Here is a 23878-nt window from a genome sequence, read left to right as displayed (position 1 = left end):
GCTTTTGTGATTAACAAGAAGACACTCTTACATGCTTGACTGGTGCATAACTTCTACTAAAGAACAGGGCGATTCAAAATTTAGAAAGTATTTCAAAGACAGACAAACTATATTGTCCTTGTAGATTTTAGTTCAATGTTTATTAACTATTTTAGAGTGTGGGGTATATTACTGAGATGACTGGAAGGTTTCATTTGAATTTATGAAAAGGTGCATGTGTGGGGAAGGGAGAGTTATATCTAAAGTTGCAAAATGCTTTGTACTATATAATCTATTTATTTTTTGAAAAAAAATCAATAAAAATCAAATACAGAAAAAGCCTTGTTTTGAGAAGCAAGGAAACTATGCATGACTGAGATTTCAATGAGTTTTTTATTTGCCAAGGCGAGTGTTTTCTTTCATTGTACAGTTCTTTGAAATTGGAACAATAAAATAAGCTCCAACCCCAGCTCCCCCCCAAAACCCAGTCAACCAACTAACAAAACTGACTATCTGTCCATATTTTCATAGTATTTTACAATTCAGCTGATCAATGATTAATAGTAGATTTCTTTTTTACAATGAAATGGGTTTATGGTGCTTGCTGATATACACAAGTAAACTTGTTTGAACAGTTGAATAATAAATAATTTATCAAAATTAAATTAAAATTTTTACATTCTTTGCAGCTAGCTTAGTTACCCACCCGATGACCATAGTAATTCCTATTAGCAGCAATAATAAATATTTATTAGCGGAAAGCTTATCATTTTAACACTTTGTTAATGATCATAGTGCAGGTCTAAACTACAGACGGGATTGATGCTCTGAGATCAATCCATTGACAGTCGACATAGCGGGTCAGTGAAGACCCACCAAATCGACAGCAGATCACTCTCCAGTTGACCCCTGTACTCCACCCTCCTGACAAAAAGAGTAAGGTAAGTTGATGCGAGAGTTTTCCTGTCACACCCCCCCCCCCGCCATGGTGTAGACCCTGAGGTAACTAGATCTAACATACGTCGAGTTGGGTAGCGTAGGTCGACTTACCACGGCAGTGTAGACATAGCCAGAACTTCAACAAAGCCATGTGATTCTGCAGACATGTCTGCATATTAGCCACACAGGAAAATCCTTGACTATTTACATTTACTGACTCCAAAGGAGTGCACAAATATCTTATAGGTAAAAGGATTTAGCCTGATGCACAGCCATTCAGAATTGTAAATAACACTCTATACTAGCTTCAGTTTTCTGGAGAAATTCCATGTTGGGCAATTACATTCTGCTTTCTTACCCCCAGCCCCTTAGAGTTTGTTAAGTTATTCCTCACTTCCTCTTTAGAACAGTGGATAGTACTCAGCATGCTTTTAGGATCTGATCCTGCTCCCACTGAGATAAGCAGCAAATGCACTTTGGCTTAAAATTGTGCAGGATATGATCCTTAAAATGCTACTACATTTAGAGGGGTCTAAATTTCCATGACTACCATGATCCCTCTTATGTATGATTTTGTTACCTTTGTAAGAATGCTTTGGGGTCCTTCCAGGTGAAGGGCATTATCTAAGAAAGAAAGGAGCAAGTTCAGTGTTGATTTGCACTCCCACTCAATTCCACTGGGACAAATTCTGATGGCAGTGCCAGAAATTATATCCAAAATAAATCTATTTACTTAAACTACTAATTTAGCCATTGACTTCCTGAATGTGTGACTGTGTTGTAAACAGACATTGAATTTGTTCCAAGATGCTTTGTATTAAAATTAAATGAAATAAAGTTACGAGCTTCATTCCACAAATTTTACAGGGCACACTATAAAAAATGGAGAAGGAAAATTATGTGTACCTGAAGAGGTGAGCATGTTGCACGTCTGTGTGAGAGGGAATGATATTGAGTATTGCGTTTGATTATACAACAAATCCACATCTTCTTACATCTGATAGAAAGACTCAAAATGAAGGGGGTTATTTGGTTCAGAACTTTCAACTCTTTTGGAAAATTTATTTGACAATAAATAAAAATGCCCTAGGGTGTACAATGTATCTGGAGCTAACTCTAATGCATAGGAACATTGATTTAGTAATCCTACCACAAAATACAGTGATTTACTGCCTATGTTTGAAATACAGGACTCTTGCTTCATTTGTGTCCCAGAATTTCAATATTAAGGATGGTTGCTTGAACTTAGACCACAATAAAACATCTGTTCACAGCTAAAAAATATCCATTAAGTTGGCTTTAGTAAAATTCTCATATCTATTTTAAAAAAAAATATGCAATAACCAAGGTAGGAATCATACATTTCCTTTATGCTAACTTACCTTATTTGCACTATGATCAGGTTGGTGTATGTAAATTAGCAATGATTATATTATAAACAGTTTATGATGTGATACATGGTTACCTTGCATTACATTCTAAATACTTAAAAATACTTAAAATACTTTAACTGAGATGCTGTCCTCCCTTACTAGTTTTAGTTTGTCACTGTACTACAGATGTCTGCATTCAAACACAAAATTAGAACTACAGCTTGATCTAGTTAGAAAATAATTGATGTAGTCAATTAAAATGGGTAAAAAAATACATTTGCCTAATGATTTACCTGTCCCTTGTATCCTGGCTTATAATCAGTGGAACTTTGCTTAAGTGAGGACCAAAGAATAGCTGAGGGCCCAATTACACCACAAGAATTTGCATCCTCAAGTCCTATTCCCTTCCCTGAGCACCCTGGAAGGCTCTCACATAGGAGATGCAGTTGGGATGAGCATCCAGACTTCAGTGTATGTACAAACAGACCCAAACTATTGGAAATTTGTCACTCAGTAATCTAAATTTCAAATGCAAACTGCCATTGTTTTTTCTGTGCATTAACAGAATGATTTTGCTAGATTAAATATATAACCCTTTACTGTTGTACATGAACTTACAAAGTAACGTGACAAAAATCTGTTAAAATAAGGATTCCATATGTTACTTTTTTTATGATCAGCTCTTTAAGAGAGCTTTGATGAATTTCCATAGCCAACACCTCTAAAGAGGCATTGCAGACGAAAGGAGGGGGGATGACAGTTCTCCTGGAAAGAGTGAGACTGTCTTTCATCTGTTATGTATTACAACTTCTGGTAAGGCAGGTGAACAGACAAGATACTACATTAAAAAAATTTTCTGGTTAATCAGTTATGTAAGCAATATTGTATCAATGGTTCCACAGTATCAAGGAGTCAAGAGAAACTGAGTATCAAACCCCTACTGTTGTCCCCAGTCCAAAAACATACTTGTAATGTTACTAATCCAAAACATATATATATATATATATATATATATGTGGATTTCTGGCAAAAAAACAAAACAAAACAAACAAAAAAATATCAACAAAATTTAGCATTCCAAGACATATTATTCATATGCAGACAATACATACTAGCATTTACAGTGGAAGATGGACAATTTAATAACTTCTGATTCATTTTTATTTTAGTTTTATCTTTACATTGTTTTGAGATTAATGTTCTAATCTATTAGTCATTTTTTATTTTAAAATGATAAAAAGGGAAATAACACCACTAATATCATTATTTAACAGAACTGAAATTGAAAAATAAAATCTGTTCTGGATGGGGTGATTGCTGCAGATAATTCATTCTGGGAAAAAAGCACTATAAGACTAATGACTAATACCAGCAGTACATTAGCACCAGAAAGTTTGCCTTTCCTAGGTTATGGAGGAGCAAGAAACACTGCAATGGCAGTGTTGAGACAATGTGTGTGAGGGGAAATAGGGGTGCAGAGTCAACCATGCTAGAATCATGTCAGGCACTTCCATACATACAAATTTACTACTAGACCAGTATCAAATGCTTGATCTTCTTTAAACTCCTTTGAGTTTTTTGGATATGATGTCCTAATTACATGAACACACAATATACACAGGAATTTTATTTATTCACAAATATTGTGCATGAAGATTTCATGCATCACTTTGAATGTTTACCCCTAGGTGTTTTATTACAGCATGACATGGGAGAACAAGATACAGGGCCCAATTCTGTAGTCAGTCTCAGAGCTAATGGGAGTTTGCCTTAGTAAAGACACCAAAATTGTGCTCATAGGCCCCGATTCCACCACTTGTTACATGCAAGCAGACTGCTATGCCATGAGATGCCCCACTGAAGTCAATGGAGCTTTGCAGTCGGTTGAAACATCAGGGCCTTAATTGTAACAGCTGCCTACAGATATAATTGAAGCTGCTGAATACTTACTTTAATAATTTACATATCATAATTACTGAAAGCTAAGTATTGGGAGATTTGTGAATCACTACTTGACCAAAATAGCTCCCCCATCTGACCTGCCTCTGATGTTTTATTCCAAACTAAAAAAGTGTTTAAAATAATGTTTAATAAATCAAAATATGCAATAATTGTAGCAGTAACTAAAGTTAAATAGACCTTTCTTACTATAAGCAAAAATCTAGTTGGTAAGACTATATCAGTTACTGCAAATAGTTTATATTTCTTAATAGTATTCAATTCTCCACTGTAATTATACAACAAAACCACCATTTGCAAATGACCTTACTTAGAGAGGAAATATTTACTGTGTTTGTTTCCCAGAAAATAAATATTTGCTAAACAAGATTTTAAACTAGTCCCAGGACTTTGAAATATTGATTTAGAATATTTAAAGTACTAGTAAAATTGTTCCTATGACTGGCTTTTACTTAACCATCAGAAAAAAAGTGATTGCAATTTTAAGTAATCCCACTAAAAATTCTTTCAAATTAATGTTAAGAAAATGCCTTAATTATCATAAAAAAATAAATCTTTTAGTGTCTTTCAAAAATAAGCTGAAATTACTAAGATGTATATCTCTTACTTTGAAATGTAATATAAGACAGTCTATTTTTCCAGCAGTATTAGCGGTAGGGATGCTTAATTGTTTCACGCCCCTTTGCTGCAATTTGTTGCAAAGACCAGTGTTTAAGGTATTCTCAAAACAAGATTTACAAGATACACAAGGGAGTATTGCTTTGCAAAGTCCTTTGATGAATGGATTCAGATAACCCTTGAGGGTCAACTGGCAAGCAGAGTCTGAGATTTGTATGTTAGGTAAAAAAAAATTGAATGGTTGTAAATATCCTCTCCATGGTTTCCCCTGGTTTAAATTGATTGGTGACAGCAGCATTCATAGGTCCAGCTCCACAAAAGGACTTAAGTGCTTAAAGTGGGAGTTGAGAGCCTAAGTCTAAAACCCCTCCTTAGCTTCTGCCTAATGCTAGAAGCCCCTAAGCTCCCTAGGTGCCTCACTATTCACAATAAAAGTACCCTAGAAGTCTAAGTTTCTGTCTTTGGGTACAGAATTTTAGAATATCAGGGTTGGAAGGGACCTCAGGAGGTCATCTAGTCCAACCCACTGCTCAAAGCAGGAACAATCCACAACTAAATCATCCAAGCCAAGCCTGACGTTAAAAACCTCTAAGGAAGGAGATTTCACCACCTTCCTAGGTAACCCATTCCAGTGCTTCACCACTGCTGCCTTAATCTAGGCACTTAGAGACCTATCTCACATCTAAACTACAATAGGGTCCTTAAACCTGGTACAAATAGGTGTTTGCCCAGCCATCTCAGCTGAGGAGTCCAATAAGATAGGCATGCTGAGAGCCTCAGAGGGGATGCAGAGCAGAGAAGGAGCCTTGCAACGCCTAGATCCTTTTGTGAATTTGGGCCATAATCCCCCTGAAAACATTTGTAGAAAGGTCTTCAACCTTTCTCACTTTTCACTTGTCTCTCCTTTCACCCTGCAACTGTTCTGTCTTCATCATGCCTACATTATACCTCACAGGTTTCTATGGCACTTTATATCCTGTCTAGGACTTTTATAAAGTTGCCTATCACTGTGGTATATGAGCACCCTCCCACAGCTTCTGCCTCAGACCTATCTAAAATCCTATCTCTATGTTACATGAATTCCTGGAACTCCACTCCCATGATGCCTCACAATACCTTAGTTAGACCAGAGTCAGCTAGTATCTGGTTCACTTCTGGCTCTTCTAGTTGAAGTGCATAGTTTGCCGTTTCTCTTGGTTGTTTGTGTCCATCTGTGAAAAACTAATAGACTTGAGTGTTCGAAGTTTCTCTGCCTTTGTCCCAGAGTTTTTTTCCAAGGTTTGTTTAGTTTCTAATGGAGTTGACCTGCTGTGCCCTGTTATGAAGCTCTCTTAGCTCTCTATACTCAGCACTTTCTCTTCTGCCCACACTTGGATTCCTTCTCTTTTTGTTTATAAAAACACAGCAACTGTTCCCCTCAGCCAAATACCTTGATATTTCAAATCACTGTCAATCAAATACCTTAGTGAAGTGTCCAACAGAGGTTGTCACTGAATTTTATTCCATTCTACATCTTGTCATCACTTAAAGGGACAAAGGAAAGTTTGCGCCTCATTTTCTTCAGTAGCCACTGTCCCTTCTTTCTTAACCTTTACATGCAGCGCAGGCCACCACAAACTGAGAATTTCACAAATAGTATTTATAATCATAATTTGGATAAAGTAACACTTTTTAGCCAGAAGAATAGATCTGTGAGTAAACTATTCCCTAGTAATATATAGTGCAAGAATATCTACATATATAAATGAAGGCAGACTCAGCTATGATGACTTAAGTGACATTCACTGCACCTAACTACCGGCTCAGTTATTTGCATTTGTAATTTTGCTGGAGCCCAGGTTAAGAGGATCTTCAATATTTGGCCCATCCTGATAATCTCTTGGTGACGGCTAGTTTTGTTAAAGATGTACTACTTTGGGTTGGTTTCTTTTGCTATTTTGTAAAACAAATGGGTTTACTCTGCACAAAAATGATAACAATAAGTGTTTTGCTCATTCAGTAAATGCCCAAACAATTGACCTGTCCCCGTATTTTTTACCACAATATTTTTTTACACTCCATTTCCTACGAATTGTCACTATCCATCAGTGATGTTAATTACACTAGAGGTAGGTACTGCAAATACATGTATACGTTTTGCTACTATTAACATATTTAACTCTCTGCACTCACTTTTTAAACCAAAAGTTAACAGGCATATTTTATAACGTAGTTCATCAAATGTAATGATGAACCACAGTATTGTTAGGAAATCATGCATAATACAATTTTCAGGAATTTATTGACTATTATCATGCACAAGCTCTTGCAGATGGTATGAGCATTCGTAAATAAGTGGGAAGTTAAGGATGTTACCATGCCTGTGTTACTGTGAATATTCTTTGAAGAGTACATGTGATACATTTAAAGTATATGAACATCCAAACTCAAAATGAAAAGTTAATGAAAGGATAGCAAAGACAGGAAATGAAGAACAAAGAACAACAATAAAAAGAGAAGTAAATGGGTTTTTTTTTAAACTTGTTGTTATACAAATGACTCACATCCTAGCCAAAGCCCCGATCTGGGAAAGTATTATTGTGAATTGACATGGGTCTTTGTGCATGCACAGTGGGTCTGCCCATATGGAACCCCGAGCAGTAAAAGATGATAACAGAATTTAGCCACACAATAGATTTGATCTCAATCTGCATGTAGATTCTTTCGTATAATGGAAATACCTAGATTAGACTGCAAAACTCCTCTTGATTTCATTGGAAACAGAACTGGATACAGTATAAAAGAGAGGAAACGGTAAATTAACAACCAAGGAAGACTGCCTGATTTGATAATAAATATGAAATGTCATGTAAACTATTGTTGTTTCTTTGTTTGACAGGCCTATTTCTGCACCCAGGAAAATTTCCCACCAAGTTCATTCAACAAGAAAGGCTGGTCCACTGCTTAGGGAGCAAGCATGGGACTTGGGAGAGCTGAGTCCTATTCCCTGCTCCACACAGACTTCCTATGTGACCTTGGACAGCTCAGTCAGTCTCTTTGTACCTCAGGTCCCCATTTGTAACTTGGTGCAATATTGCTGCTGTACCTCACGGGGTGGTGGTGAAGACTGAGGTGCTCATATACTACAGTGATTGAGGGCAAATAAGCTAGATAAATTAACAGCTGGAGTCTGATCCTTTTGCTCAGAATGAATAATACCTTACTCCAACAATGAATAAAGTGCTCCTCTACATGAGTAAGAATATCAGAATGTGGCCCTCAGAAAAGCTAAGTGTTTCTTTAAAAAAAACTGTTACACATTCAATGCAGGAAAAAGTAAGGAGTTTGTCAGTATTATTATTGGATGGTTTAACACTTTAGCCAAGCTCAGCCAGTACAAATCAGCATAATACCATTGACTTTAATGAAGCAATACTGGATTTATACCGGCTGAGGATCTCTCCTATTATTTTAAAAGGCCTGATGCTCATATTTTACCATTCCACATTGTATATGGAATGATTTTGAAATATAAATTTGGGGGAGGAACAGTGTTGTTGAATTTACACCTTTTCCTTTTATCATTCTGTTTGAGTGGGCTGAGGAGACAATGAAGAACTAAATTACAAAGAAAGTGCTTTATGTAGCATTTAACACCATGTGGTATTTTATGATTTTTTTCCATCATCACTTTTTAAAGCTTTATCTCAAGTTTTCATTTTATTTTATTTTTATAGGAAGCAAACTATACATAGTGGCAGTTAAAACAAGCTGAGTCAAAACACTGGAGACTCACTTTGCTTTATTCTAACAACTTGTAGTTTTTGAATAACTTGTTTTCAGTAGGTTTGAACAGCAGCATAAACATTAATAAAAACAATATAATTTAATGAGAGAGAATGGGAACAGTGTAAGCTGTAACAAGAAAATCTGAGAGCGGAACACATTGATGAGAAGGAGTAGTGGTACACAACTCTAGTTAATGTATCTCCATTAGCACATGGCAGAACATTTACCTCAAGGTAAATTCTTTCCCAGAAGAAAGGATATTTCCTACTCAAAATCCAATTACTCTTGAACAGGATATTTAGGGATAGTGGTAGCAACTGATTTCCATTCGCACTGATGTACCACTGGCATTGTGTACAAGAGCATAGGCAAATGAAGGAGCTAGATTACTGAGAAATACCAAAGTATATTATATGTGGAGCTGGTTGAACACTTATACTTATGGTTGCCTGACTTGTTTCATTATTAGGCTCCCTGTTTTGTTGTTTACAACTTTGCCAAACTTTTAATATTCAGTCTGAAATTTTCCATACTGAGTTTCTGCTTCAGCCTGAATTATTTTTTGGAAAGATTTAGCAAAAATGATTCTGAGAACAAGGTTGGGGGAAATACCTTGTTTGGGCCAGGTTTAAAAAATTCTTCCAACATTTTCACTGAGAAGTTCTAGCACCTCCATGCTTTGGAGCAGGAAATTAAGTTTGCCAGGGAGGCTGCCCTGGTGTCAGATGTGCCTTTTGCCATCCCCGAGAGAAACTACCTAAATCTGGACAAGTTAGAAGCCCCTGAAAAAAAAATAATGGTTTGCACATGCTCAGTAGTGGGTGGTTAGAATTTAGCAACTAAAATCTCTCAATATTCTGTCTGTACTAAGCATGTGCCAGTCTAGGGATGTAGGAGCTGAGTACGACTTTCTCTGCAATTGCTGCTCCCAGCTGCTGCAGGCCACTGTGATGCTGGGCATTAGTACTAAGGCAGGGGTCCTGTGGAAAAAATACTATATGTTCACCTAATTAAAGACTGTATCATAATGCATACACCCAAGGTGGAGGGGTGAACGAAGATTGTACAGGCAATATTAATTGTGGCTTTTCCTAACTTTTGACAGCTTTTGACTTTGCAACCATAATATTCATTTAATGTAGTGTGTGTATGTCATATAAACAGATTACCATATACTATAACAAAAAAGCATATCTTAGCGATACAAATATTTCAGTATTTTAATATAGAAAGTCCTTTATGTGTAACACAAGAAAAAATTACTAGAGAAAAGAAAGTAAAGTTAATTAATTTATATACAACATGGAAATAAGCCCTTATAAACTTGATCACACTAGACCTGAAATATAAAGGTTTAACTAACACTTGGCAGTTCCAATCAAATGCTGTAAAATACTCACACATCATTAAAATAAGCAGATTATAATGAATCCTGAATAAGGGCCCAGTCCAACTCCTATTACAAATAACGGTAGGGGAAGCAGGTGGTGTTCCCATTATGCTGCTAGTATGGTATGCACACACTGGATATTATCCAAACTTAGCTCTTCCAGAGGGCTTTCCTTAATTGTTAATTTAAATAACAAACAAATCTCAGCCTGAACGTCCATGTTTTTAGTTTCTGCCTGAAGGACTTCTGACTCTGCTGCTAGTGATCTCTGCCCTAGAAAAACTCTCAGCCCTTTTATTTTCTTGAGATAGATATAATACTATTCACCTCTTCTGGCTGCTGGGAGGAGTCAACAAAATGGCTCTGCATCTCCTACATCTTCCAAGCTAGCATTTGACACCCTGTCATAAGGAGTACTTCCATTGCCTTTAATAAAAGTTGGACCAGGTCCTAAAGACAGCGTACAGGCTATTTTTGGCATACTCCCATGAATCTTTTGTTAGCTCTTCCCAAATGACTAAACTCTATTATACGCTGAATTCTATAAACCACAACATATTCATAATGGGTATAAATATTAAAAGCCCATTATTAGATCCCAAGAGAGCCATATTCAGAAAGTTTAAGATGAAGGGAAGAACATTTTATTATAAAAAGCACCTCAAAATTCAGAAAACTAAATCCCAATACTAAAAGGAAACTACATTTTTCAGACATAATAGTGATAATAAATCTAGTCCAAAAAGTCAGAATTTTCATATTTTTAAAAGTTCTTTGCAAACTTTTCTTGTGAAAACTTTTCTTTGAAAACTTTACTTGTGAAAGAAATTTGACCAGATCTATGTTGAACTGGCCAGAGGTACAGACACCCAAGATCAAACATATTTTCTTCATTTGATAAATTAAGAAAACTTTGAGAAAATATCAGTTGGCTAATTTGCCAGATAAACTAAGAGTGCTACCATTTGCAAAAGCAGTCTGTAAAAACGGGCCTCATGTTCTGTTCACTAGTATTTATTGTGTATTACTTGGACTGTGTTAGCACCTCTGTTGTATAATGTTGTGATATTATTGACATGAACTGTGACCGTATAGATCATTGTTGCAACCAAGTTCCTATAATTGCACCAAATCTTGTACAAAGGAGGTCCAGTAAGGTGTCTATGGAAAGGTGGTTATGATTATGCTATCTGGATGCATGTATCAATTTTGTAATTGAAATTATGAATATTGGCTATGTACTTGTATCTCAATGTGTTTGATTCTAAGTAGCATTAGTGAAGCATTTGGTCAGCTTCTTGAGAAAGGAATTTGCAGAGTAAGTGCCCAGTCAAGGAACACTTAACTGACAATGGACCTTGGGAGACTCCAATCCACATGAGAAGTCTTTCTGGGAATGTTCAAGGTAGCATGTGAGCAATGTAAAGAACTGAGTCATGCATGGACATATAACTTGCCCATGTGACTCCAAACTCCATCTTGCTGCTGTGATTTTCCACAGTAAGAACAAAGGGGTGTCCTTCCACATGGCAAAGGATATAAAAGGCCCTGGAAACCCCTCCATTTTGTCTTCAATCCTGCTTCTTACCTCTGAAGGAACTTTGCTACAAACTGAAGCTCTGAACAAAGGACTGAATGACCCATCCAATCTATGGATGTACTCCAGAGACTTGATTTGAACCTGCATATTATTCCAACACTGCTACAAGCATGAACCAAGAACTTTACCATTACTGTATGTATGTAATTGATTCCATTTAACCATTTTTAGCTCTCATCTATATTTCTTTCTTTTTATGAACAAACCTTTAGATTTTAGATTCTGAAGGATTGGCAACAGCGTGATTTGTGGGTAAGATCTGACTTGTATATTGACGTGGGTCTGGGGATTGGTCCTTTGGGATCGGGAGAACCTTTCTTCTTTTACTGGGGTATTGGTTTTCATAACCATTCATCCCCATAACAAGTGGCACTGGTGGTGATACTGGGAAACTGGAGTGTCTAAGGGAATTGCTTATATGACTTCTGGTTAGCCAGTGGGGTGAGACTGAAGTCCTCTCCGTTTGGCTGGTTTGATGTGCCTTAATAAAGAAAGCCTAGCCTTTGGCTGTAACTGCCCTACTCTAAGAAATGTGTCCTGAATTGGTACCCTCAGTTGTGTCCCACCAGAGGCAGCATTGTTACAAATGTATTTTGCAAACGCAGACAACGATACAGGTCTTCTCCCAAAGAATACACTGTCCAAATGATCGACCCCAGTGCATATATCAAGTATTTTCAATTTTAGGGGGCATAATGCTTAGAAAATTTGGCCTGAGGTATCCAAGTATTTTTTCAATATCAATATTAGTGTCACTAAACATTCACAAATGAAATGCTCCTGGAAAAAAAATAAAGAATAACTTCTGTCTCTGTCATCCAAGTGGCCCATCATGGACTGCCCAAGCCTTGAAAACAGGTGTTTTTCTTGTGCCATTGTAGTTAAGTTGTTGGTTCTGTATTTGTGTGTGTAACCGGCAAGGATGAATATCCCATTAGAAGCTACTTACACTTTATTTACAGTTTTAAAACAACTTGGAACAAGGTTTGCCACTGCTTAACACATGCCTCAACATTAATGTTCCAACTTATCTTGCAGGCAATTAGGTAAAAACAGATCATCCGAAGATAAGCAAGGCTCACTTCCAGTCCGTGAAATCAAGTCTTCCCTTATGCAGGAAAAATCTGCATGGAGCAGGAATCTCTGCACATTTCCTGAACATTTTGATTGGCATAGTTCCAGTTTCACTGTTCCATTTCAGGATGGGGGAGCCTGAGAAAAATGGTTTACAAACCATACACCTCCTTCTTCCACAGAATAGTCTGGACCTTCAGCACCATACATGTACTATATGTATACAGGCCTTAGCAATTCTGTATTTCTTCCCTGCCCTGATGGCATCACTACTCCTTGCTGATGGAAGTCACCCAGGAGATGGGGCTTGCTGTCTAGGATTATGCTGGTGAGGGTAGCCTAATTTTAGGAGGAAATCAGGCCACAATGAGTAACCGTCTCCTGATCTCATTTCTGCAGACCCACAGAGCAGTGTGCTCAGAGGGAGGCTTAAGTAGGTCAGTAGGATAGGAAAGACCATGCTGCAGAGCTGATACTGCTAATCTTCTTCACTCTCCAGCCCAGTTGTAAAAGTAGAATGAAACCAGTCACCATCCCCTCTACTTACATCGAAGCAGAAAGGACACATGGAATTAGCATAGATGGTCCAAGGCATCAATTATAAATGTTGCCACTACATACACAAGCACCACTTAACTATGCCATAAAACAACTGCCATGTTATCTAAGTAATTATATACATACCATCACTGTAGTAAGTGAATGTCAGGGGTGGCCCCCAGAATTGAATCCCAGACATGCTTATTCTCCCTGGTATAGAGCTGAGCTGTGGTGCAGGAGAAAATCTAGTGCACAGAGTCTGAGGAGGAATAGTGCAAAGATCAAAAATTTTAGGCTGTATTCAGCACAGATCTGAACTAGAACCTGAAGATGCTTTGGGAATGCCTCAAGGCAATGCAGTATCTCTTGTTATGAAAAAGATATTCATTAGTATTTAATGTGCTCTTAGTTGGTCAAAATAGATGTGATTGTTTAGTGGATTTTTCGGTGAGAAATTAAATACACTTCTGGGAAATTCAATAACATTGCAGACTGTAGTCTGAAGCTGTAAATTTTCTGAACTTTTTGGAAGATATAGGGAGGAGATAAGGTACTGCTGATAAATCCTAAGGGCTGCCACAAAACCAGAGTCAGATGTCAGAACCTATAAACTTCCAGAGACGGAGCCTCAGACTAATGTTTTTTGGTGCATCGTCATGAATTATTTCTGCTGTGTAGTTTTGTCTCCTTGTGCACACCATGAGGACTGAATAGATTTTGTGGGTACCAACAGTAGGCTTGCATCTGTGATGAAGCTCTCCAGGGATCCTCTGCAAGTCTGCTGTAAATTCAAAACACATGGTGCTAGTCCTGAGGGCAGTAGATGCCTCACCAAAATAGAAGACTATGAAGTTTCTCAAAACATAAAAATGAGTGCTGACTTGATACCTGTAAAATAATGCTATCACTAATTGCCATGTATTAGATAAAATCATTTAATCCTGTGCTTTGCACTGGTACTGCAGTATAACATTTAATCTTTCACACACATTATCTGGCTTTTAAATTACATTTTTCTACCCAATTTTATTTGTAAAGAACTAGGAAATTAATTACATATAAATAGCGAAGGCTCCCAAAGGAGACTTAAAAAGAAAAGGAGTACTTGTGGCACCTTAGAGACTAACAAATTTATTAGAGCATAAGCTTTCGTGAGCTACAGCTCACTTCATCGGATGCATTTGGTGGAAAAAACAGAGGAGAGATTTATATATACACACACAGAGAACATGAAACAATGGGTTTATCATACACACTGTAAGGAGAGTGATCACTTAAGATAAGCCAAAAGAAAAGGAGTACTTGTGGCACCTTAGAGACTAACAAATTTATTAGAGCATAAGCTTTCGTGAGCTACAGCTCACTTGCATCCGATGAAGTGAGCTGTAGCTCACGAAAGCTTATGCTCTAATAAATTTGTTAGTCTCTAAGGTGCCACAAGTACTCCTTTTCTTTTTGCGAATACAGACTAACACGGCTGCTACTCTGAAACTTAAGATAAGCCATCACCAACAGCAGGGGGGGGAAGGAGGAAAACCTTTCATGGTGACAAGCAGGTAGGCTAATTCCAGCAGTTAACAAGAATATCAGAGGAACAGTGGGGGGTGGGGTGGGAGGGAGAAATACCATGGGGAAATAGTTTTACTTTGTGTAATGACTCATCCATTCCCAGTCTCTATTCAAGCCTAAGTTAATTGTATCCAGTTTGCAAATTAATTCCAATTCAGCAGTCTCTTGTTGGAGTCTGTTTTTGAAGCTTTTTTGTTGAAGTATAGCCACTCTTAGGTCTGTGATGAAGTGAGCTGTAGCTCACGAAAGCTTATGCTCTAATAAATTTGTTAGTCTCTAAGGTGCCACAAGTACTCCTTTTCTTTTTGCGAATACAGACTAACACGGCTGCTACTCTGAAAAAAGGAGACTTAGGCTCAGCATTGCAATGCCTGACTTTAGGCACCCTGCCACCTAGAGGAATCCTCAACCCTGAGTTAGGGGCCCAGGGCATCTATACAAGGAATGGGGAGACTCCAGCCCCTAAAAATGGGATTCACAAAAGCAAGTAAGCTGAGTGGGATGCTGCCTAAATTAGCTAGGAGGATGTGCCAAGGAGAGGGGTGTGGCTCAAAGAGACTGAAGTGCCTAACTCTGGGCCAGAGGGAGGTGTCTATCTCTGCTTGGGATGCTTAGCCATGACTGCTCTCTTGGAGTTAGGCACCTAAGCCCGATCAGCCCTTTTTCACAAACAGTAGTGCTGGTGCAGCTGCTACTCCCCACATATATCCAATATCCCAGTGGTTAGAATGTGGGGGACCTGGATTCAAATCCCCACTTTGCCTGATGTGAAGGAGGGCTGTGAACCCAGGTTTCCCACAGTAGTGCCCTAACCACTGGGCTATAGAGTATTTACAGGGTGGGGCCTCCATCTTGCCTTTTGAAACTGTTCTACTTTGTATGAAATAATTAAATACTCATTGGTCCAGAGAAAGTGACCGGGACTCTATAGCTTAGTGGTCAGGACACTCTCCTGGAAGAAGATCCTGGTTCCAGTCCTCCTGCTGCCATGGCTATTCAAGTATTTCTATGTCGGGTTTCATGCTGTCCTTAGATGCATAAAAGACTCCCATTTACTTTAACAGGAAACAGACATGATTCTGAAAGCAAAATTCAATTGTTACCTCTTTTAATCTCCCACCCACCCACCCACAAATTACCCATTTCATTCTTTAATTTGTATGATTACCAAAATATTGTTTGATTAACAAAGGGTCTAACAAACATATACATATTTAAATTTAACTCTTAATCTCCTTTAACATATCACATTGCACCCTGACACACAATAACAGAGCACACAGAAATGCTGATAGCATTCTTTAGAGACCATTCCAATGCAGAGCCTAAACATAAAAAGGTCAAATTTGTCCCAAGCATAAATTCCAGTAAAGTATCTCAATCCAATACACCAAGAGTAATTTGGCCCAGTATGTTAGACAGGAAGGAGATGAAGCGTCATGTTGAATTATCAGTTTCCTGGATTGCATCTGTGTACAGAAATACTAATTTTGAACATAGACTGGCTTATTCACTCTTTGTATAATAATACTAAAAACCAAACCCATTTACTATGGAATTGTCAAAACATTAAACCTAATGTGCCAAAACTTCCCTTGAGGTAAGATGCCTTGTACCGCACTGCCAGAGTAATCCAGATGTAAAGCCAATTAACCATTCCAAGGAGAAGCAGCCCAATATTAGGGTAATTTTTCCAAGCTGTCATGTCAGTATAGGATGCTCTTTTGCCACGGCCCTCCCTGCTGCTGATATAACAAGGAGACAGTGGTGTGGCTGGATTGCCCCTGTGCTATGCTGAATTCCAGGCAGGTTGTGATCCCTTGTCAGTACAGCCTGGCATACATTGGAGCAGCCCAAGAGATTAGTAATGCATAGAGAAGCACGGGGATCAAGGGAGTGAAAAGGTAAGATTTTAGCCTCCATTGCATACCAACCCTGACCTGTTGCAATTTGTGCATTTGACTGTATCAGAGGATCTGACCCAATGGCTGTTTGCAGTCATTGGTTACAATCTATCGTAATCTAGGGATTTTAAAAACACATCCTACTGACCCCATTGAGAATAATCATTTTATCAATTACATAAAAGCCACCTGACACAATAGACTGTGGGGGTTATCTGAATTCTGAGTAGCATGGACTAATATATAGAGCTCCCTTTATTTTAAAAAAGTATACTGAAGAATCCAATGGCACAGATTTGCATTAAAAACAGAAAAGGAATGATGTGGGATTGCACAAGATATACAACTGTGTAAAGTATGGCACCCTGCATATAAACACAGGGATTAAATACAAAGCAAAACAATTCTGATTAGATTTCTCCCAATAACTTTTGAAACTTTAGGCTTCAAATTTGCCTTTGTGATGTTCTTACTGTTATACATGTATAATGTTTATAACATGGATACATGTGCCAAGAATACAATTTATTTCCTTTTATATAAAAGTGATCTTTAATCAGAAATATAATGAAATCTGTGTATTCAAGAAATTGTTCTATTATTGCAGCTGTTAAACTCAGAGACCAAGTTTTTCAAACTGTGTGTACACATTTGCATGTACCAAAGCTCTGACTTGTATATACACATTGGGTGAATCGGTGTGCACAAAAAAAGTGCACACATCTGTAAAAATATGAGTTTGATGTTTTCGGACGCAAAATATTTGAGAAAGGAGACACACACCAGGGTACCTCACATTATCTAAAAAGCACAGTAATACATGTTGATCCAATTAGGAATTTGCAAGGTAACATTTACACTTCATTAATTGGAACAACCCCCAAATATTTATTTAATAAAACACCTGCTACAGGCCTGTAATATGTTTTCCTGAAGTCTTAATATGAATACGCTGCAAGTGTTTACATTTCCTAGTGAGACTTACAGACTAAGCAGCCTGAAGATGATGGAAATATGAAGGCACATAAGGACACTTTTGGAAGTTTGAAGATTAATGAATTGTTATGGTGCAGAGCAGCTAGCACACTTGAACTCAAGTAGTGGATAATTTCTTCGGGAGAGAAATGAGTGGACAGAAGACTCATGATTAATACTTATCCTAATCTACTTTTATTTATAAATGAATCATTCCTGCACAGAGGTTTTTAACAGAGTGGGATTTAACAGTAAAGCAAGATAATTTGTGTTTGAATGCAGAGGCTGACAGCAAAGATTTCTCTCACTACATGCACTCAGACAGTCTCTGTCACATCAAAGCTCAGAGTCCCTTTCCATATGTAATCTTCATCTCTCAGCCTGAGAGAGTCCCTGGTTCTCATCAGAGCTGAAAATGCCCAGGCTCTTAAACTAGTTTTCATAACTCAAGATAATATTTTTCAAATGTTATGCCACATTCACAATACTTTTCAAATATTATATCCTCAGCTAGCCATGCCTAGGGTTACTAGAGTTGGACTGCTTAAAAGCTGTTTAAGAAGAAGACACATACTTCAGTATAGACAATGAATGATTTGTTTTTCTGTGGACAACAGAGAAGAATATTTTTTCCTTTTTTTTTTTTGAGAGGGGTTGAAGGAAGGCACCATAGGCTTTAATGAGCTGTGTGCAAGGGGAAGGGAGATGGATGGAGGATCCACTATTATAAAGAACCTCCTATGTCTCTCCCTATTCTGAAAGGGCCTACTAAATAGCTATACAGTTTGTGCTGCCTCCAACGAGCGGCTCTGCTGTAGTTTTTCAATATTGTTTTTACTTCATTTCACAAAGAAGTTTTCTTTAGTGACAGGACTCCTATAGATTGTTCAGCAGAACGATCTAAATGTCTGCCCACTTTGGGGTAGTGACTGGCTATAATCTTAAATGTAGATTACAAACAGACAGAGATTCTGATCAGTGTAATTCCTAATGCAGAGACAACCTTATTGTCATTTCCTGATTTGGAATGCTTTGCTTTGTGTATTGCTTTTTTTTTAATGTAGGAGTTTTGCTTGTTTAGTATGGAACAAAAAATTGAATATGACCTTAATGTAATTATTTAGTCCTTTAAAAAACAACATCCATTTAAATGAACCTTCCTGGTGGGCAGATAATTTGGAGATTCTTGGACTCTCTGAAACATTCATTTACAACTATTTACAGAAACAACTATTAGCGCAGCTAGGAAATGCCTTACATTCAACACAGATCCTTTCTTCTCCTAGCTGAAAGATGGGGGCTTGCACTGGCTGGGGAACTGAAATAGGGTAGGGAAATAAACCTTCATTCTGAGGTGTCCTTTTAGGTCAATAAGCAAAATGTGTTTGAACTTCAGTGTTGTTTTAAAATAGTGTTTTAAACACTATTTTAACTGGCAGCTACACAAAGAAGACTGGTGATTAATTTAAATATGCTACTTGGCATCTTCAGCATAAAAACAGGGTTTTTGCTGCCATATGGATGATAACTTAAAATCGTAAGTTTTTGACATTATGCTTGCTTCAGTTTGACATGGTTAGATGATACCAGATGATTCACTGAAGAGGGCATATTCTATGTTTCTCAGACTGAGGAACCAAAAACATCTCTACGTTTTATGAGCTGAAGTATCATGAAGTTGTAAAACAACAAAAAACTGCACATTATAGTGAATCACCAAATTATAGTACTAACCTTGAGGATACCTTATCATGTCTACTTAAGATAGAAGGTTGCCTAATAGAGCTGGTATTCATGAAGGTTTCACAATACAGTCAGCTGCATTAATGGGCCTCATTTAATGTGCTTCTGTTCATCAGAAAATGTCCTAGTACACTGCTGAGAATAGTTACTCCTGTCTCATTCAGAAATGAGCACTGTAAAGCCATATATATTGTTGAAGCCCAAACTCACCTTCAGAAATATTAAATAAAAAGCTGTTTTAGTACTTGGAGGAAAACAAAACCCAAAGAGTTAACAGCCCACATATATTATCAACAGGATAATCCCATGACAGATGTAGAAGCAAGACCCTCAGGAACCAGTACACAGTATCTGTGCAAGAGGTCTGCCAAAAGCTAGATATTGCTGTTGGAAAAACTATCTTTCACATCTGCTAACAGCTGGGGGAGGAGAGTAGGAACTGGTCCTTTCCCTATCATATTAGGAGGGGGAAAAAGGAAGGAAGGAAAGAAAGAAATAAAAAGTGACAGAGTGAGCAAATGGCACATTTCTTTCATAAATAATTTAAATATTTTAAAATAGTCCAAATACGAATATTTCATATTTCATTAAAGGGAAAAAGTAATTTTGAGGAACTAAATCCATTCAAGGATTCTTATTCTGAATGCCCGATACATAAATGTCAGCATTAGTATATATCCCTTTTCCATGGCATAGCTGTGCATGTTATTTGATACATAATCCAGAGAGCTTTTATTCTGCAACCACAATATGTGTGAGATCCAGATGGGCTAGTACTGGAGGAAGTGAAGCAGTGATGAGGGAGCACAGCAAGTGTTATTCATGACACTAATTAGGTTGCATTTTAAAAGATGCTTTTTCTATATTTTTATGTCTTTCTTTGGAACTGTGTAAAACTCATTATGAAAAATTGAGGAATTAATTTTTGGATAGATTCCATATTTTCTTGTTTTCTGTATTTCCTTGCTTTTAGACATATGCACAGGACGAGTGGTTGGGGAATATGCACATACAAATGGGTTTAATTTTGAAAGCAAGCTACAATTAATTCTTCTCCCTGACCCCAAATTATACTAAAATTCTGTTATTTGTGGAAGCTTCATTTTCTAAATGGAGATGATGAATTTTGGCTTCACATCTAATTTAGATACATTTATCATTAATTTTCCACATTCTCCTTCCTAACCTTTTGTTCTGAGAAAGCCAAACTGTTACTGTAGTGTAATTATTAAGTACAAGTGTCAGTATTCATTATTTCCTGTGAAAACTATCATTCAGAGTTGTTACCCATTTTAACCCACCAGATTTTATCATTTTAAGCATTGCCTTGGAATAGATTATTCTGCTGTACAATACTCTGACGTGGATTTATTTTTCAATATCCACATTAAATAAAAGAACACAGTCACTATATACCTATGTTGAATAATCTTACATAAACTAAAGAATTCCATAATTTAAGATGGGGGGGAGAGCCCAAATCAAGCACCAACATATACCTAAGTAACTGCTTGTTTTAAAAGAAGACTCAAACTTCTGAAAGAGGCATTTATAAATCTCTCCCTCTTTCCCTTTTATGAGATTTCTTGCCATCATTTCTACCAGCAGTTGGGTTTTAGCATTTAACATTCACAGAAGCTGACAAGTTTAGCAAATTCTTTTGGCTCTGGGTACTCATCTACCATGAAAATCAGCTTGCATTTTTGTTAATGTAACTGGTAGCTAAAAGGAGCTCCTTATCTCAATACATGAAATTAGGAAGATATGTTAGGGAACACAACTGGTTTTAACTGAGGAACTGGGAAGACTGTAGTAAGAGTCTGCTATTTATGAGAGATGAAAATTCAGATCTAGGGTGTTCCTCAGACTTTGGTTTTGTGGGAAGGAGTTATAAAATAATTTTAATATACTGGTTGTTTGGGGTTGTACTATATTCAAGGGAAATCATAAGAGTATGTGTGCGTAAGAATCGGAGATTGAAGGGTGGGTTGTTGTTTTTTGAAGGGTTTTTTTTTTAATAAATTAAGCATCTCTCAATAGCATAATCTGGAAAAGAAGCAAAGATGGAGGGGAATGAGGGAAGTGGAGTTGGGCCATAATGTTTGTTTCAAGAACAGAGAGATGGTCATGCCAGAGAACTTCTTGGCATAGATAGCAGAAGATATGAGAGGGGTCATTCCAAAGCATGATTCTTTACAGAAGGATTAGGGATACTAAGGGAGGAAGGAAGAGGAAATCAGCTGTTGGGGCCCAGAGTATATAAGAATGTTATTACACAGTCTGACAAGATGAGTGAGGTAATATCTTTTCTTGGACCAACTTCTGTTGGTGAGAGAGACAAGCCTTTGAGCTTACACAGAGCTCGTCTTAGCTCTGTATGGCTCAAAAGCTTGTCTCTCTCACCAACAGAAGTTGGTCCAAGAAAAGATATTACCTCACCCACCTTGTCTTTCCAATATCTTGGGACCAACATGACTACAACTATACTGCATACATTACATAGTCTGGATTTCTACTGCTATTAATATACATCAAGATTTTTGGCACCATAATAGTTATTAGGCTGAGGGGAAAGGGCGGGAATTAGGAAATATTTGCAATGGATATTACTTTCAATATACACCACGAGTGAAATTCATCCCTGTGCAGATAGCTATCCAAGGCTGAATGTAGAGTTTAAGTGATGCATAAAAGACTTGTGCCAGCCCTCTGTGAATTGAGCCCTGTGAGCAAAAACAATATCTCCCCCCATCCATAATGATACAGCTGCAACATGACAACATTTTGCAGTGTTGTCCTGAATAATTCCTTGTGATTTTCGTATTATAATGTATTTCAAGGATGAACCTTTTTATTTATTTACATAGGTACAACCACACTTCCCAATCCCTATTTGATATAAATTCCCAGAAATACAGAGATATTTACTCTATATTTACATTGAGATTTTCAGAAGTGCTCAGCGCTGTTATCATTCTGCTTCTTCTGAAGTCAACAGAGGCCTTTGGGAGCAGAGTGAAGCCAATACTAAGCAGTTTTAAATATCCTAGCCTTACTGCCATAAACTAGAAGGGCTCTGTAAAGCAGCTTTTACCGGATCATTCATGAAGATACTGCTCCTTTCTTAAATTAGGTCTGATTTGGAGAAAACAGATGAAAGCACTAAGGGCTCAATCTGGCAAGACATCTTTTCCAAGGCATTGAGTTTGTGGGAGTTGAGGGTGCTTAATACCTTACTAAATGTTCTTGGAATTTCACAGATTCAGGCCCTAAATGTGGAAAGGGAGATGCTCTGAGTGCTATGGAGGCACCTTGTAGTGAGTGACTCAATAGTTAGGATAGCATTCCAAAATCAGCTTAATTTAGAACATATATCCCTGCTTTATTTTGTTTCAAATGTGGGTGGCCAACTGGTGTGAAATTTCCTGCAGGATTAGTTTTCAACCCCTTTTAAATGTATGTGTATTTTTGGTTCCTTTCTCAATTTTTTTTTTATAGAAATTCTTGTATTTGGACTCTAGCTGAACTTTTTCCTTGGCTGTCCTGCTTTTCATTGTTGACTGCTATCTCTAGATAATATTGTCTATCAACACAAAACTTGGTAGACAGGTGTATCCTGTGTAGAACTGGTGCAACAGGGAGATTTTTTTTTTAAATTAGATTTAGGGTAATTTTTAGCAATTATTCCCATTATAGCTTGATGTTTATGTGCTGTGCACACAAATATACTTGATGAAAATTCGGTGCACACAGACCTGATTGGTTGATTGGAACTTGGCGCACACAAGTCTGATTGGGAGGGCCAGGAATACATAAAGCCTTCCCTGTCAGGAGCTACACTTTTCTGTCAGATTTTATCCTACCTCAGAGAAGGTTCATGTGCAGCTGCTGACTGGTAAGAGGTTCATAAGCTGCTTGCAATGGATAAAATATTCTATCAGTAGCTGCACCACTCTGTATAAGATCACATTCTCCCAGTTTATCCAATTTCAACCCCCAATTAAGGATTAAAAAACCCTAGGAGAGAGTAATGCATACAAAATTCTGTTGTGAAGTGGGTAGGTTTTTTTAAAGTGTGTATCAACCCTAACAAACCTGTAGAAGTTAGGAAATGAAATATTAAGTCACTTACAAGTTCAAACCTTCTGCTCCTCCACCCATTAGCATACACCTTAGTATTACCCCACCACTATACACCACAGTACATGTACCACTACATCCACTCCTATCCCCTAGGGATGTTCGCTTTCCATCACTAACATTAACTGCCATTCTGCACACAACCCTTTACCAAACTACTTTTCCAACACAACACCAAACATACACAACTAATAATTTTGGCTGGGGGGAGGGGGAGAGGGAAGAGGAGATATAACTTGGGAAGGAGTGTGGGCAGAAGGGCAAAAAGAAAGGGAAGAATTAAGGTGGTGAAGCTGCAGGGAAACTC

At 37.5% G+C, this 23878-nt stretch overlaps 1 protein-coding gene across 1 annotated transcript in view; it reads right to left on the bottom strand.

Moving 5' to 3' along the window:
- Window positions 1–23878, bottom strand: part of ZNF804A (zinc finger protein 804A) — a 252375-nt gene that overhangs the window by 152657 nt on the left and 75840 nt on the right. The window lies entirely within an intron of this gene.

Source organism: Dermochelys coriacea, chromosome 11 (assembly GCF_009764565.3).
Source record: "Dermochelys coriacea isolate rDerCor1 chromosome 11, rDerCor1.pri.v4, whole genome shotgun sequence".
NCBI lineage: Eukaryota > Metazoa > Chordata > Testudines > Dermochelyidae > Dermochelys > Dermochelys coriacea.
Note: the sequence above shows the minus strand (reverse complement) of the source record. Positions and strands in the feature narration are given on the sequence as shown.